This window comes from Dendrobates tinctorius, unplaced genomic scaffold, assembly GCF_039654945.1.
Source record: "Dendrobates tinctorius isolate UK_male_01 unplaced genomic scaffold, ASM3965494v1 ptg000049l, whole genome shotgun sequence".
In the NCBI taxonomy this organism is placed as follows: Eukaryota; Metazoa; Chordata; class Amphibia; order Anura; family Dendrobatidae; genus Dendrobates; species Dendrobates tinctorius.
This window is the reverse complement of record NW_027361717.1, coordinates 10,066,169-10,083,648: the sequence shown is the minus strand read 5'-3', so window position 1 is coordinate 10,083,648 and position 17,480 is coordinate 10,066,169. Positions and strand designations below refer to the sequence as shown.

The 17,480-nt window shown below is 53.6% G+C and overlaps 1 protein-coding gene across 3 annotated transcripts in view; it reads left to right on the top strand.

The window, feature by feature from the left end:
* Window positions 1-4,689: 4,689 nt before the first annotated feature.
* STAG1 (STAG1 cohesin complex component) overlaps window positions 4,690-17,480 on the top strand; it is a 253,841-nt gene continuing 241,050 nt past the window's right edge. For 2 of the 3 annotated variants that reach the window (XM_073576501.1, XM_073576498.1), the window contains exon 1: window positions 4,799-5,160. The gene's annotated coding sequence lies outside the window, so the exon portion shown is untranslated. Of the gene's footprint in view, window positions 5,161-17,480 lie in introns of all 3 variants that reach the window. The other variant, XM_073576500.1, reaches the window with a different exon arrangement.

Sequence of the window (17,480 nt, the reverse complement as noted above, 5' to 3'; positions counted from 1 at the left end):
GGAACCAAAGCGGCGCAAACGTTCATTTTTGCGGCACAAACCAGCACAAACGCAGCACAAACGAATGGTGTATTCATTTTTAAAATTTAAGAACATGGGGTGGAAAGTGGGTGGAGTTTCAGCAAATTGAGCGCACAATATCTCGGAAACCAAAGCGGTGCAAACGTTCATTTTTGCGGCACAAACCAGCACAAACGCAGCACAAACAAATGGTGTATTCATTGTTAAAATTTAAGAACATGGGGTGGAAAGTGGGCGGAGCTTCATAAAAATATAACACGCAATATCTCTGGAACCAAAGCCGCGCAAACGTTCATTTTTGCGGCACAAACCAGCACAAACGCAGCACAAACGAATGGTGTATTCATTTTTAAAATTTAAGAACATGGGGTGGAAAGTGGGTGGAGTTTCAGCAAATTGAGCGCACAATATCTCGGAAACCAAAGCGGTGCAAACGTTCATTTTTGCGGCACAAACCAGCACAAACGCAGCACAAACAAATGGTGTATTCATTTTTAAAATTTAAGAACATGGGGTGGAAAGTGGGCAGAGCTTCATAAAAATATAACGCGCAATATCTCTGGAACCAAAGCGGCGCAAACGTTCATTTTTGTGGCACAAACCAGCACAAACGCAGCACAAACAAATGGTGTATTTTTATTCATCTTTTGAGAACATGGGGTGCCAACTTCACACAAGTCCACCAAGGTGCTACTGTGAGACTGAGTCATTGGTTGGGCTTTTTTTTTTGAGACTATGAATCTCAGCATATAATAATAATAATAATAAAAATAATAATAACTTTATTTCTATAGCACCGACATATTCGGCAGCACTTTACATTTTAGATATATACTGCATTACTGTGATTAAACAACTGCAGGTTCAAGTCCCCTGAGAGTAATAAAAAAATACAGTGCAATAATAAAAAAAAAGTTTTAAAAATAGTAAAAAAAATACAATTTGAACCATCCAAATTTTCCCAATGTAATAATTAATAATAATAAAAATTGATATTGCTGCAACATTTGCAAGTTAAATCTATCAAAAGATAAGATATTTCATCCCTTATGTTAGTGCAGTAAAGGGCAAAAAAATGGAAATGCCAAAATGGGTCACTGCATTTCCCCCCTCCCAAAAAATGCAATAAACAAATAGATTAAAAAGCCCTATGTAACCCCAAAATTGTGTTATTTAAAACTACCGCTTGGTGCACAAAAAAAAAAAAGCAAAAAAACTCAGCCCTCACATGGCACCAGTCATTGAATAATAAAAAAGTGATTTTTTTTTATACAAATTTCATAATGTTTTTAACCTGTGAAATCTCTAACTATCTATATTGGTGTGGCGGCCATCACACTGACCTGATGATCATGCCGTTACTCATTTTTCCTACACAATGAACGCTCTGAAGATCTAAACCTAAAAAACAATGGTGGCACGGTGTGGTTTTTTTGACCATTTCTCGTTATTTGGATTTTTTCTCCTTTTCTTAGTATATTGTATGGTAAAATAAAAGGCGTCAGCCAGAATTACAACTTGTCCTGCATTTAACGAGCCATTATATGGCAATGTGGATGGGAAAATTAAAAAAAGCTACGGCTCTTGGGAAAAAAGGGAGAGAAAGAAAAGAAAAATCAAAAATTGGCGGCGTACTTAGGAAGATAAAATAACAGTATAAGTTTGCGTTTTGTTTTTTTTTTCTTTTACAATTTTTGGATTTGCTAGATTTCACCTTTATTACAAATTACTGAGATGCAGATATAATAAGAAAAATTAAGGACAATGAAACGGCGCGGATAGGTCCCAGGACTGGTGAAGACTGTGCTGATAGGTCCTAGGACCGGGGAACACTGCGCTGATAGGTGCCAGGACCAGAGAACACTGCGCTGATAGGTGCCAGGACCAGAGAACACTGCGCTGATAGGTGCCAGGACCAGAGAACACTGCGCTGATAGGTGCCAGGACCAGAGAACACTGCGCTGATAGGTGCCAGGACCAGAGAACACTGCGCTGATAGGTGCCAGGACCAGAGAACACTGCGCTGATAGGTGCCAGGACCAGAGAACACTGCGCTGATAGGTTCCAACACTGGAGAACACTGCGCTGATAGGTTCCAGGACCAGGAAACGCTGTGCTCATAAGTCCCAGGACTTGGAAACACTGCGCTGATGGGTCCCAGGACCGGGGAACACTGCGCTGATGGGTCTCAGGGCCAGAGAACACTGCGCTGATAGGTTCCAACACTGGAGAACACTGTGCTGATAGGTCCCAGGACCAGAGAACACTGCGCTGATAGGTTCCAACACTGGAGAACACTGCGCTGATAGGTTCCAGGACTAGGGAACACTGCGCTAATAAGTATCAGGACCGGGGAACTGTGCAGATGGGTCCCAGCACCGGTGAACACTGTGCGGATGGGTCCCAGGACTGGGGAACACTGTGCGGATGGGTCCCAGGACCGGTGAACACTGTGCGGATGGGTCCCAGGACCGGTGAACACTGTGCGGATGGGTCCCAGGACCGGTGAACACTGTGCGGATGGGTCCAAGGACCGGTGAACACTGTGCGGATGAGTTCCAGGACCGGGGAACACTGCGCTGATGGGTCCCAGGGCCAGAGAACACTGCGCTGATAGGTTCCAACACTGGAGAACACTGCGCTGATAGGTCCCAGGACCAGAGAACACTGCGCTGATAGGTTCCAACACTGGAGAACACTGCGCTGATAGGTTCCAGGACTAGGGAACACTGCGCTAATAAGTATCAGGACCAGGGAACACTGTGCGGATGGGTCCCAGGACTGGTGAACACTGTGCGGATGGGTCCCAGGACCGGGGAACACTGTGCGGATGGGTCCCAGGACCGGGGAACACTGTGCGGATGGGTCCCAGGACCGGGGAACAGTGTGCGGATGGGTCCCAGGACCGGTGAACACTGTGCGGATGGGTCCCAGGACCAAGGAATACTGCACTCACAGGTCCCAGGACCGGGGAACACTGTGCGGATGGGTCCCAGGACAGGTGAACACTGTGCGGATGGGTCCCAGGACCGGGGAACACTGTGCGGATGGGTCCCAGGACCGGGGAACAGTGTGCGGATGGGTCCCAGGACCGGGGAACAGTGTGCGGATGGGTCCCAGGACCGGGGAACACTGTGCGGATGGGTCCCAGGACCGGTGAACACTGTGCGGATGGGTCCCAGGACCGGTGAACACTGTGCGGATGGGTCCCAGGACCGGTGAACACTGTGCGGATGGGTCCCAGGACCGGTGAACACTGTGCGGATGGGTCCCAGGACCGGGGAACACTGTGCGGATGGGTCCCAGGACCGGGGAACACTGTGAGGATGGGTCCCAGGACCGGTGAACACTGTGCGGATGGGTCCCAGGACCGGGGAACACTGTGCGGATGGGTCCCAGGACCGGGGAACACTGTGCGGATGGGTCCCAGGACCGGGGAACACTGTGAGGGGTGGGTCCCAGGACCGGGGAACACTGTGAGGATGGGTCCCAGGACCGGTGAACACTGTGCGGATGGGTCCCAGGACAGGTGAACACTGTGCGGATGGGTCCCAGGACCGGTGAACACTGTGCGGATGGGTCCCAGGACCGGTGAACACTGTGCGGATGGGTCCCAGGACCGGTGAACACTGTGCGGATGGGTCCCAGGACCGGTGAACACTGTGCGGATGGGTCCCAGGACCGGGGAACACTGTGCGGATGGGTCCCAGGACCGGGGAACACTGTGAGGATGGGTCCCAGGACCGGGGAACACTGTGCGGATGGGTCCCAGGACCGGGGAACACTGTGCGGATGGGTCCCAGGACCGGGGAACACTGTGCGGATGGGTCCCAGGACCGGGGAACACTGTGAGGATGGGTCCCAGGACCGGGGAACACTGTGCGGATGGGTCCCAGGACCGGTGAACACTGTGCGGATGGGTCCCAGGACCGGTGAACACTATGCGGATGGGTCCCAGGACCGGTGAACACTGTGCGGATGGGTCCCAGGACCGGGGAACACTGTGCGGATGGGTCCCAGGACCGGTGAACACTGTGCGGATGGGTCCCAGGACCGGTGAACACTGTGCGGATGGGTCCCAGGACCGGGGAACACTGTGAGGATGGGTCCCAAGACCGGGGAACATTGTGCGGATGGGTCCCAGGACCAAGGAATACTGCACTCACAGGTCCCAGGACCGGGGAACAATGCGCTGTGCGGTTGAAGGTGTAGAAAAGGCAGAATCTCAGGAAAAGTGCCAGATTCTTCAGTGCTGCCGTAAGTGCAATGCGACTGCTGCTTCAGTAGATGGCAGCACTGTGCACACATCGTTCATTCTTTCCAGACCTTACTGTCACCATGACAACACAGGGACAGTGACGGCAGGGAGCAGGATTGGACTGAACGCATGCGCCTTACCTCTTTAATTTACTTCCCTCCACCAGTTCTCTACTCCGCATGCGCATAGACTACACAACAGAGGGGGATTACTGAGCATGCGCATACTCCTACACGGTCGAGGGAGACTTACTGAGCATGCGCAGTCTGTCATGACTAACACCGAATTTTGTTCCTAGTCTTAAAAAAATGTCTGCGTGGGTTACCAGCGCTCACACAAGCTCGTCAGTTTCTATGGAGACACAGCCCTGCCCTGTTACCATGGTGATCTCCTGACACCTCCTCTTCTAGTCCATGGTGACTGGAAGTGGGCAACGCCTCCTTCTCTCCCGCCCGTTTCCATGGCGATTGAATCGACACCGCCCCCCTCTCAATCTCGCGCTCTGTCTCCGCCAGAGGGCGCCCGTTCCCCGGACAAGCGACGGCGCCATTCCGGTGAGCGAGATACCGCCAGATGGCGGCTTAGGATTGCTGCTCCCTGCCAGGCGCGGCCCGGGGGTGATTCCTATTATTATTATTATTTTATATGTCCCCGACCCCCCCGCTGCCCGGGCAATATAATAATATACATCCTGCCGCCAGGAGGAGCGCTCACCGCCGGCCCGGGGCCTGGGCTGCCGGGGCATTAACCCCCTCCCGCCGGATCCTTTGTGCCCCTCACCCGAGGACTCGGTGCACCGGGAACCGTTCAGTGACCCCCCCCCCCCGCTCCGGGCGGGAGGACGACAGGAGGAAGGAGAAGAGCCGGGATGTCCGTAGGAGGTGAGGCGGGCGGAGAAGATGGAGGCCGGAGCGCGGGAACTGGGGGAGGGGACGAGCGGCCGGGGCTTCCCGCCACCCGGTCACCCCGGCACTGTGTGTGCTCCTGTGTGCGGCCCAGTGTGCCTCACTGCCCGCCAGCTCCGGGGCTGCACCTGCCGGGTCCGCACTGAGTGTCAGCTCTGTGGCCAAGTGCACAAAGTCCTGCAAAGTGTGTGCTCCTGAGAGGTGGTGGTGGGCCTGCGGTCCCTTGCGTTTAGCCCCGCTGTCCTCTTGCGCCGTCCCCTTGCACCGCCCCTCTTGTGCTGTCCCGCGCCGTCCCCCCTGCGCCAGTCTGCTGTCCTCTGTGCTGTCCCTGCCGCCCCCCAGCGATGGCCCCGCCGTCTTCTGCACCAGCCCGTTGTCCCCTGCGCCGGCCCCTTGTCCTCTGCGTTGTCCCATGCGCTGCCTTCTGCGCCGGCCCCTTGCCCCCTGCGCTGCCTTCTGCGCCGGCCCCTTGCCCCCTGCGCTGCCTTCTGCGCCGGCCCCTTGCCCCCTGCGCTGCCTTCTGCGCCGGCCCCTTGCCCCCTGCGCTGCCTTCTGCGCCGGCCCCTTGCCCCCTGCGCTGCCTTCTGCGCCGGCCCCTTGCCCCCTGCGCTGCCTTCTGCGCCGGCCCCTTGCCCCCTGCGCTGCCTTCTGCGCCGGCCCCTTGCCCCCTGCGCTGCCTTCTGCGCCGGCCCCTTGCCCCCTGCGCTGCCTTCTGCGCCGGCCCCTTGCCCCCTGCGCTGCCTTCTGCGCCGGCCCCTTGCCCCCTGCGCTGCCTTCTGCGCCGGCCCCTTGCCCCCTGCGCTGCCTTCTGCGCCGGCCCCTTGCCCCCTGCGCTGCCTTCTGCGCCGGCCCCTTGCCCCCTGCGCTGCCTTCTGCGCCGGCCCCTTGCCCCCTGCGTTGCCTTCTGCGCCGGCCCCTTGCCCCCTGCGTTGCCTTCTGCGCCGGCCCCTTGCCCCCTGCGTTGCCTTCTGCGCCGGCCCCTTGCCCCCTGCGTTGCCTTCTGCGCCGGCCCCTTGCCCCCTGCGTTGCCTTCTGCGCCGGCCCCTTGCCCCCTGCGTTGCCTTCTGCGCCGGCCCCTTGCCCCCTGCGTTGCCTTCTGCGCCGGCCCCTTGCCCCCTGCGTTGCCTTCTGCGCCGGCCCCTTGCCCCCTGCGTTGCCTTCTGCGCCGGCCCCTTGCCCCCTGCGTTGCCTTCTGCGCCGGCCCCCTGCGCCGCCTTCTGCGCCGGCCCCTTGCCCCCTGCGCCGCCTTCTGCGCCGGCCCCCTGCGCCGCCTTCTGCGCCGGCCCCTTGCCCCCTGCGCCGCCTTCTGCGCCGGCCCCTTGCCCCCTGCGCCGCCTTCTGCGCCGGCCCCTTGCCCCCTGCGCCGCCTTCTGCGCCGGCCCCTTGCCCCCTGCGCCGCCTTCTGCGCCCGCTGTCCCTGTTGTCCCGCGCGCTGTCCCTGTTGTCCCGCGCGCTGTCCCTGTTGTCCCGCGCGCTGTCCCTGTTGTCCCGCGCGCTGTCCCTGTTGTCCCGCGCGCTGTCCCTGTTGTCCCGCGCGCTGTCCCTGTTGTCCCGCGCGCTGTCCCTGTTGTCCCGCGCGCTGTCCCTGTTGTCCCGCGCGCTGTCCCTGTTGTCCCGCGCGCTGTCCCTGTTGTCCCGCGCGCTGTCCCTGTTGTCCCGCGCGCTGTCCCTGTTGTCCCGCGCGCTGTCCCTGTTGTCCCGCGCGCTGTCCCTGTTGTCCCGCGCGCTGTCCCTGTTGTCCCGCGCGCTGTCCCTGTTGTCCCGCGCGCTGTCCCTGTTGTCCCGCGCGCTGTCCCTGTTGTCCCGCGCGCTGTCCCTGTTGTCCCGCGCGCTGTCCCTGTTGTCCCGCGCGCTGTCCCTGTTGTCCCGCGCGCTGTCCCTGTTGTCCCGCGCGCTGTCCCTGTTGTCCCGCGCGCTGTCCCTGTTGTCCCCTGCGCTGTCCCTGTTGTCCCCTGCGCTGTCCCTGTTGTCCCCTGCGCTGTCTTCTGCGCCGGCCCTTTGCCCCCTGTGCTGCCTTCTGCGCGCGCTGTCCCTGTTGTCCCCTGCGCTGTCCCTGTTGTCCCCTGCGCTGTCTTCTTCACCGTCCCCTTGTCCTCTGCGCTGTCTTCTGCGCCGGCCCCTTGCCCCCTGTGCTGCCTTCTGCGGGCGCTGTCCCTGTTGCCCCCTGCGCTGTCTTCTGCGCCGGCCCCTTGTCCTCTGCGTTGCCCCCTGCGCTGCCTTCTGCGCCGGCCTGTTGCCCCCTGCGCTGCCTTCTGCGCCGGCCCGTTGCCCCCTGCGCTGCCTTCTGCGCGCGCCGGCCCGTTGCCCCCTGCGCTGCCTTCTGCGCGCGCCGGCCCGTTGCCCCCTGCGCTGCCTTCTGCGCGCGCCGGCCCGTTGCCCCCTGCGCTGCCTTCTGCGCGCGCCGGCCCGTTGCCCCCTGCGCTGCCTTCTGCGCGCGCCGGCCCGTTGCCCCCTGCGCTGCCTTCTGCGCGCGCCGGCCCGTTGCCCCCTGCGCTGCCTTCTGCGCGCGCCGGCCCGTTGCCCCCTGCGCTGCCTTCTGCGCGCGCCGGCCCGTTGCCCCCTGCGCTGCCTTCTGCGCGCGCCGGCCCGTTGCCCCCTGCGCCGCCTTCTGCGCGCGCCGGCCCGTTGCCCCCTGCGCCGCCTTCTGCGCGCGCCGGCCCGTTGCCCCCTGCGCCGCCTTCTGCGCGCGCCGGCCCGTTGCCCCCTGCGCCGCCTTCTGCGCGCGCCGGCCCGTTGCCCCCTGCGCCGCCTTCTGCGCGCGCCGGCCCGTTGCCCCCTGCGCCGCCTTCTGCGCGCGCTGTCCCTGTTGTCCCCTGCGCTGTCCCTGTTGTCCCCTGCGCTGTCTTCTTCACCGGCCCCTTGTCCTCTGCGCTGTCTTCTGCGCCGGCCCCTTGCCCCCTGTGCTGCCTTCTGCGGGCGCTGTCCCTGTTGCCCCCTGCTCTGTCTTCTGCGCCGGCCCCTTGTCCTCTGCGTTGCCCCCTGCGCTGCCTTCTGCGCCGGCCCGTTGCCCCCTGCGCTGCCTTCTGCGCCGGCCCGTTGCCCCCTGCGCTGCCTTCTGCGCGCGCCGGCCCGTTGCCCCCTGCGCTGCCTTCTGCGCGCGCCGGCCCGTTGCCCCCTGCGCTGCCTTCTGCGCGCGCCGGCCCGTTGCCCCCTGCGCTGCCTTCTGCGCGCGCCGGCCCCTTGTCCTCTGCGCTGTCTTCTGTGCTGTCCCCTGCGCTGCCTTCTGCGCCGACCCCTTGCCCCCTGCGCTGTCTTCTGCGCGCGCCGGCCCGTTGTCCCCTGCGCTGTTTTCTGCGCCGGCCCCTTGTCCTCTGCGTTGTCCCATGCGCTGTCTTCTGTGCTGTCCCATGCGCTGCCTTCTGCGCCGGCCCCTTGCCCCTGCGCTGTCTTCTGCGCGCGCCGGCCCCTTGTCCCCTGCGCTGTCTTCTGCGCCGGCCCCTTGTCCTCTGCGTTGTCCCATGCGCTGTCTTCTGCGCCGGCCCCTTGTCCTCTGCGTTGTCCCATGCGCTGTCTTCTGCGCCGGCCCCTTGTCCTCTGCGTTGTCCCATGCGCTGTCTTCTGCGCCGGCCCCTTGTCCTCTGCGTTGTCCCATGCGCTGTCTTCTGCGCCGGCCCCTTGTCCTCTGCGTTGTCCCATGCGCTGTCTTCTGCGCCGGCCCCTTGTCCTCTGCGTTGTCCCATGCGCTGTCTTCTGTGCTGCCCCCTGCGCTGCCTTCTGCGCCTGCCCCCTGCGCTGCCTTCTGCGCCTGCCCCCTGCGCTGCCTTCTGCGCCTGCCCCCTGCGCTGCCTTCTGCGCCTGCCCCCTGCGCTGCCTTCTGCGCCTGCCCCCTGCGCTGCCTTCTGCGCCTGCCCCCTGCGCTGCCTTCTGCGCCCGCCCCCTGCGCTGCCTTCTGCGCCCGCCCCCTGCGCTGCCTTCTGCGCCCGCCCCCTGCGCTGCCTTCTGCGCGCGCCGGCCCCTTGTCCCCTGCGCTGTCTTCTGCGCCAGACCTTCTTACATAGTTTTGATTGCACATGATCGCAGCCGATATGTGGTGATTGCTGGTCTGTTTTGCTATGGCCGGTTATGTTGTATGAGATGGTCCTTACCCCTGCCGCCAGTACTGATTAGATGGTGGTCACTATTGGTGACAATGATCGGCCGCCCTTATTTTAGGTGGTTGATTCTGGCAGGAACGTTCGGCCTGGGATGGCTCCTGTGTCCTCCGTGAGAATCCGGTGGCGGCTTATCCCGTGCCACCGGACAATTGGTTCGGGTGATTGAGCACCAGCCACTCATCCTGAAGTCCCCAACATCATGTTGGAGGTCCCCATACACATTAGATGGCTGACGATCCACAAAAATCTGAGGGCTCGGGCATCTCTGTGTATGGTGGTAGCTTTATTGAATACTTTCTTGTTTTCTATGTATTTTTGCATAACATTCATACATCTCTGTGACTTGGTCCGATTGTGGGTCTCCTGAGAGCCTGTCCATGGGTTTGTCACTTTTGGGTGAGGAGACCCGGCCGGGCCATGCCCAGTCTGTGACACAGGTTTGTGCATACGGTATAAGGAGCCAAGATTGACGTCAGCAGCTCCTGATGAACGCATGCCTCGCCTATGAAGATTAGATAATGTATGATCGCTGGAGGTCCAGCTTCGCCCCCTCTTATCACAAGGATCTTGTCCCAAGTGCACTTGTGACCACCACTCCATCCCCCTCTATGGGTCTGCGGCAGTTTTGGTGCACACATGATCACCGCTGTCAGTGGCTGCAGCAGTGGATGCATGTGTACTACCATTACAAGTACACAGGACTGAGGATGATCAGATGTGCGATACATAGTTGTGGGATAACCCCTTTAGGGTCCTTTTACTCAGTGCAATTATCAAGAAAAATGTTGCAATTAATTGTGAAGTCATTGCCCAGTCATCTATAGTTTTGTGTATATGCTGACGCCCCACTAGTCATGCATGGACCCTCTGATGGTGGCTAGTCTGGTGAGTGACTAGTTGGATGGCTGGCGCCTTATTATTGGTCCATTCGTGGCTGGATTGTCTGTGACATGGGTATGTCTTGTGAAAGTCTCCATCTTTTCCTGTTGGTTGGAGAAATTCCCCAAATCATTTTCTGGTTGCTGATGCCAAAGACATATCGGGGTGTTAGATTTCAAAATGTCTGATCGTTGGTTTCTCCAGGAAATGAACTCTCCCCAAATGTCTGTGTAACTCCTCTTTCCCCATTTGGAAGAATCCGAGCCAAGTGTGTATATACCTTGACAATTTCTCCTGATTGCCAAGAAACGTGTATGCCTGGCAGTGTTTCTGTGCACCATGGTAAAGGGTTTATTTTTGACCAGATCATTGACTATCGTTTTGTGTTCTCATCTGATGGCCGTCATTGTCCAGCGTACACTCCATCCTCTGTCATTACTACTCTGTGCTGTAGACGGCGGGGTATGTAGCTGTGTTGTGTTTTTGCTCCATGCATTTGCATATAGTTCCAAATCAGTCCTTGGACCCGCATTACTTTGTTGCTTGCTTCCATCTGGTTGTGCACACGCTTTGCTCCGATGTCACATTAATGGCTTGGGCATACATTTTTTTTGTTTTCCATCACATTTGATATTTTGATATTTGCTTCATATTTTTGCTGTTTTGATTTTCTATTTGGCTGGTGCCATTACATGTGATGATACTGTATCTGTATAGCAGCACAACTGGCTGCCAATGTTGACAGTAAAATCTACCAAAGATGCCATTATATTGTCTGTAGGGAAAAAGTGTAGGGCTTGGTCCTGATCTGTGCTAAGGGCCAAATGATAAAGTACCTAGAACCAAGGGAGCAGTTTTGATATTTTCATGAGCGGAAACTTGGTACTGTTTCTCCATTATATCCTCTTTGACTTTTTGATTTATCTGGAAATGTAAAATTGCTCAGGGGCTGAAATATTGATTTTATTGGTCAGACTTTCTACAGGGATTAGGAGTAAATATCTTGACTGAGTACAATCCTAGGCCTGGTCACTGGTGGGTTCATTCTTAAGGTACTGTCACACTAAGCGATATCGCTAGCAATATCTCTATAACTCGTGATGTTATAGCTATATTGCTAGCGACATCGCTGTGTCTACTTACATACGACCGGCTCCCCCGCTGGTTATCACTGATCGCGCGAGAACGTCCAGGACTGTTTCTCGTCGTCAGCTTCCTGCGGCGCTTCCTGTGGAGAGACGAGCGGGAGGACGCAGGATCGCCTAGTGTGACAGGTAAGTAGCGACCCCCGTCCCCAGCGATGTTGCTGGTGAGATCTGCCTGTGTGGCAGCTCACTAGTGACCACTTAGCGATGTACCAGCGATCCTGACCGCGTTATTTCGCTGGTCGGGATCGCTGGTACATCGCTAAGTGTGACAGTACCTTTAGAGGTGCAGTCCAAGGTCTAGTAACCATTGAATTAAATCTAAGCGGTGTAGTCCTAGAACTGGTCATTGGTGAATTTATTCTCAGCATTTTAACCCCTTCACTACCAAGGGTGGTTTGCACGTTAACTACCGGGCCAATTTTTACAATTCTGACCACTGTACCTTTATGAGGTCATAACTCTGGAACGCTTCTATGGATCCCGGTGATTCTGACATTGTTTTCTCGTGACATATTGTACTTCATGTTAGTGGTAAAATTGCATTCAAATAACTTGCGTTTATTTGTGAAAAAAATGGAAATTTGGCGAAAATTTTGAAAATTTCGCAATTTTCCAACTTTGAATTTTTATGCCCTTAAATCACAGCGATACGGCACACAAAAAACTTAATACATAACATTTCCCACATGTTTACTTTACATCAGCACAGTTTTGGAACCAAAATTTTTTTTTGTTAGGAAGTTATAAGGGTTAAAAATTGACCAGCGATTTCTCATTTTTGCAACACCATTTTATTTTTAGGGACCACTTCACATTTGAAGCCACTTTGAGGGGTCTATATGATAGAAAATACCCAAAAGTGACACCATTCTAAAAACTGCACCCCTTAAGGTGCTTAAAACCACATTCAAGAAGTTTATTAACCCTTTAGGTGCGTCACAGGAATTTTTTGAATATTTAAAAAAAAATGAACATTTAACTTTTTTTCACAAAAAAAATACTTCAGGTTCAATTTTCTTTATTTTACCAAGGGTAACAGGAGAAATTGGACTGCAAGACTTATTGTGCAATTTGTCCTGAGTACGCTGATACCTGATATGTGGGGGGGAACCACTGTTTCGGCGCATGGCAGAGCTCAGAATGGAAGGAGCGCCGTTTGACTTTTTCAATGCAAAATTGGCTGGAATTCAGATCGGACGCCATGTCACGTTTGGCGAGCCCCTTATGTACCTAAACAGTGGAAACCCCCCCAAGTGACCCCATTTTGGAAACTAGACCCCCCAAGGAACTTATCTAGATATGTGGTGAGAACTTTGAACCCACAAGGGCTTCACAGAAGTTTATAACATACAGCGGTACAATTAAAAAATCATATTTTTTCCACAAAAATGATCTTTTCACCCCCAATTTTTATTTTTCCAAGGGTAACAGGACCCTAAAAGTTATTGTGCAATTTGTCCTGAGTACGCTGATACCCCATATGTGGGTGTAAATGACTATTTGGGCGCATAGCAGAGCTCGGAAGGGAAGCAGCGCCATTTGACGTTTTTGGCTAGAATTGAGATCGGACACCATGTCGCGTTAGGAAAGCCCCTGATGTACCAAAACAGTAGAAACCCCCCACAAATGACACCATTTTGGAAACTAGACCCCCCAAGGAACTTATCTAGATGTGTGGTGAGCACTTTGAACCCCCCAGTGCTTCACTGAAGTTTATAACGTCCGGGCGTGAAAATAAAAAAATCGTATTTTTTCCACAAACATGATCTTTTAGTCCCCATTTTTTTATTTTCCCAAGGGTAACAGGAGAAATTGGACCCCAAAAGTTGTTGTCCAATTTGTCCTGAGTACGCTGACATCTCATATGTGGGAGAAAACTACTGTATGGGCACACGTCGGGGCTCGGAAGGGAATTAGTGACGTTTTGGAATGCAGACTTTGATGGAATGGTCTGCGGGTGTCATGTTGCGTTTGGAGAGCCCCTGATGTACCTAAATAGTGGAAACCCCCCACAAGTGACCCCATTTTGGAAACTAGACCCCCTAATGAACTTATCTAGATGTGTGGTGAGCACTTTGAACCCCCCAGTGCTTCACAGAAGTTTATAACGACCGGGCGTGAAAATAAAAATATCGTATTTTTTCAACAAACATCATCTTTTAGTCCCCATTTTTTTTATTTTCCCAAGGGTAACAGGAGAAATTGGACCCCAAAAGTTGTTGTCCAATTTGTCCTGAGTACGCTGATACCTCATATGTGGGAGAAAACTACTGTATGGGCACACGTCGGGGCTCGGAAGGGAAGTAGTGACGTTTTGGAATGCAGACTTTGATGGATTGGTATGCGGGTGTCATATGCGTTTGGAGAGCCCCTAATGTACCTAAACTATTGAAACTCCCCACAAGTGACCCCATTTTGGAAACTAGACCCCCCACCGAGCTTATCTAGATGTGTGGAGAGCACTTTGAACCCCCAAGTGCTTCACAGAAGTTTATAACGCCTGGGCGTGAAAATAAAAAAAAACATTTTTTTCCGCAAAATTATATTTTTGCCCCCAATTTTTTATTTTCCTAAGGGTAACAGGAGAAATTGGACCCCAAAAGTTGTTTTGTAATTTGTCCTGAGTAGGCTGATACCCTACATGTGGGGGTAAAACACTGTTTGGGCACATGGCAGAGCTTGGAAGGGAAGGAGCACCATTTGACTTTTTCAACGCAGAATTGGCTGGAATTGAGATCAGACGCCATGTTGCCTTTGGAGAGCACCTGATGTGCCCAAACAGTGGAAACCCCCAATTATAACTCCAACCCGAACCTCAACACACCCCTAACCCTAATCTGAGCCCTAGCCCTAACCCTAACCCTAACCCTAGCCCTAACCCTAGCCCTAGCCCTAACCCTACCGGGAAAATGGAAATAAATACATTTTTTTAATTTTATTATTTTTCCCTAACTAAGGGGGTGATAACGGGGGGTTTGATTTACGATTTATGGCGGTTTTTATGTTTGGCGGCTGTCGCACGCTAAAAGACGCTTTTTATTGTAAAAATAGTTTTTGCATCACCACATATTGTGAGCTATAATTTTTCCGTATTTTGACCCACCGAGTCATGTGAGGTCTTATTTTTTGCGGGACGAGTTGACGTTTTTATTGGTACCATTTTCGGGCACGTGACATTTTTTGATCGCTTTTTATTCCGACTTTTGGGACGCAGAATGAACAAAAACCAGCGTTTCATGAATTTCTTTTGGGGGGGGGTGCGTTTACACCGTTCCGCGTGCGGTAAAATTGATAAATCGGTTTTATTCTTCGGGTCAGTACGGTTACAGCGATACCTCATTTAGGTCGTTTTTTTATGTTTTGTCGGTTTTTTGCAATGAAAACTATTTTATATAAAAAATAATTATTTTTGTATCGCTTTATTCTGCGAGCTATAACTTTTTTATTTTTTTGCGGATGATGCTGTATGGTGGATCGTTTTTTGCGGGACAAGATGACGTTTTCAGCGGTACCATGCATATTTATATGCGTCTTTTTGATCGCGCGTTATTGCACTTTTTGTTCGGTGGTATGATAATAAATCATTTTTTGCTTCGTTTTTTATTTTTATTTTTTAAGGGGTTCGCTAAAGGGGTTAACTAATGGGACAGTTTTATAGGGCAGGTCATTACGGACGCGGCGATACCAAATATGTGTACTTTTATTGTTTTTGTTTTTTTTTATTTTGAAAAAATGGATTTATTGGGGAATATTTTTTTTTTTTTTTTTACTGATTTATTTAGCGATTTTTTTTTTTTTTTTTTTTTTTTTTTTTTTTTTTTTTTTTTTATTATTTTTAACACTTTTTTTTTTTTTTTTTACGCTTTATTACCTTGTCCCAGGTGGGACATCACTGTCCTGTGACAGATCGCTGATCTGTCACATCACAGATCACTGTGACAGATCAGCGATCTGTCACAGGCAATGCTGCAGACTTCCTCATGCCTGCGCTTTGCAGGCAGTGAGGAAGTCAGCTCCCTGCAGGCCCCCGTCGCCATCTTGGATCCGGGGGCCTGTAGGGAAAGAGCCCCCCGCAGCAGCGCTGCACATTGCGCTGCCGTGGGGGGCTCAGGGAAGCACGGAGGGAGCCCCCTCCCTGCCGATGCTTCCCTTTAACCCCCGGTACACCGCGATCGCGTTTGATCGCGGTGTGCAAGGGGTTAACGTGTCGGGGGCGGTCCGTGACCGCCCCTGACACATTGTGCCGGGTGTCAGCTATGATAATTAGCTGACACTCGGCCGCGATCAGCGGCGCTCACCACGTGGGCGCCGCTGATCGCGATGACGTAATATTCCGTCCATGGTAATTAGGTCCATGGACACATGGACGGAATATTACGTCAATTGTAGGTAAGGGGTTAATCTGGACACCTGTCTATGGTGGTCCAGGCCTAGATCCAGGCATCGGTGGATTCACTTTTGGTTGGTCAGTCATAGGTCTGGACACAGTTTGGTTAATTATCAGTGGGTCAATCCTAGGTCTGGGCATTGGTGGATTAATTCTCTCTGGGTCAATCCTGGGTCGGGGCATCGGTGGTTTAATTCTTGGTGGGTCAATCCTGGGTCAGGGCATTGGAGGTTTAATTCTCGGCGGGTCAATCCTAGGTCCAGGCATCGGTGGATTAATTCTCGGCGGGTCAATCCTAGGTCTAGACACCGTTGGATTAATTCTCGGTGGGTCAGTTCTAGGTCCAGGCATCGGTGGATTAATTCTCAGTGGGTCAGTCCTAGGTCTGAGCATCGGTGGATTGATTCTCGATGGGGCAGTGCTAGGTCTGGACACCATTGGATTAATTCTCAGTGGGTCAATCCTAGATCTGGGCATCGGTGGATTAATTCTCAGTGGGTCAATCCTAGATCTGGGCATCGGTGGATTAATTCTCGGTGGGTCAGTCCTACATCCCAGGCATTGGTGGATTAATTCTCGGTAGGTCAATCCTAGGTCTAGACACCGTTGGATTAATTCTCGGTGGGTCAGGTCTAGGTCCAAGCATCAGCGAATTAATTCTCAGTGGGTCACTCCTATGTCTGAGCATCGTTGGATTAATTCTCGGTGGGGCAGTGCTAGGTCTGGACACCGCTGGATTAATTCTCGGTGGGTCAAACCTAGGTCTGGGCATCAGTGGATTAATTCTCGGTGGGTCAAGCCTAGGTCTGGGCATTAGTGGATTAATTCTTGGTGGGTCTAGCCTAGGTCTGGGTATCTGTGGATTAATTCTCGGTGGGTCCAGCCTATGTCTGGGCATCGGGGGATTAATTCTCAGTGGGTCAAGCTATTCGATCACTGGCTCGCTCTTGTCATCTGCACCTCCATAAACATTTCTAGAATTTGACCTTTTCTTACTTTTGACTTTGCAAAAACTCTTACACTCATTACACTGGCTACCCATCCACTCCAGAATTCAGTATAAACTTATTACCCTCACCCACAAAGCCCTCCATGGCTCAACACCACCCTACATCTCCCTTGTTTCAGTATACCACCCTACCCACGCCCTCCGTTCTGCTGATGACCTGAGGTTAGCATCCTCAATAATCAGAACCTCCCATTCCCGTCTCTAAGGGTATGTGCACACGCTGCGGATTCCGCTGCGTTTCCGCAGCGTTTTTGGCCGCTGGTTTTTGCAAAATCCGTGCGGATTAATCCGCAGCGGATTCCGCAGCGTCTGCACACACCCTAAGATTACACGTGCTGCACCAATTCTTTGGAATGCACTTCCCAGGTCAATACGATTAGTCCCCAATCCCCACAATTTTAAGCGTGCCCTGAAAACACATTTATTCAGACTGGCCTATCGCCTCAACACATTAACCTAATCTATCCATGTGTGGCACATGCAAAAGTTTTACCGTACCCAGGTTCCCCCCGCATCATGTTCCCACATGCTTTATGCATCCATTAGCCCTCTGTGTCTGTACTGTTACACACTTAACATTATGGCTGGTCCATACAATAATAATCTTTATTTTTATATAGCGCTAACATATTCCGCAGCGCTTTACATTTTTGCACACATCATCACTGTCCCCGATGGGGCTCACAATCTAAATTCCCTATTAGTATGTCTTTAGAATGTGGGAGGAAACCGGAGTACCCGGAGGAAACCCACGCAAACACGGGGAGAACATACAAACT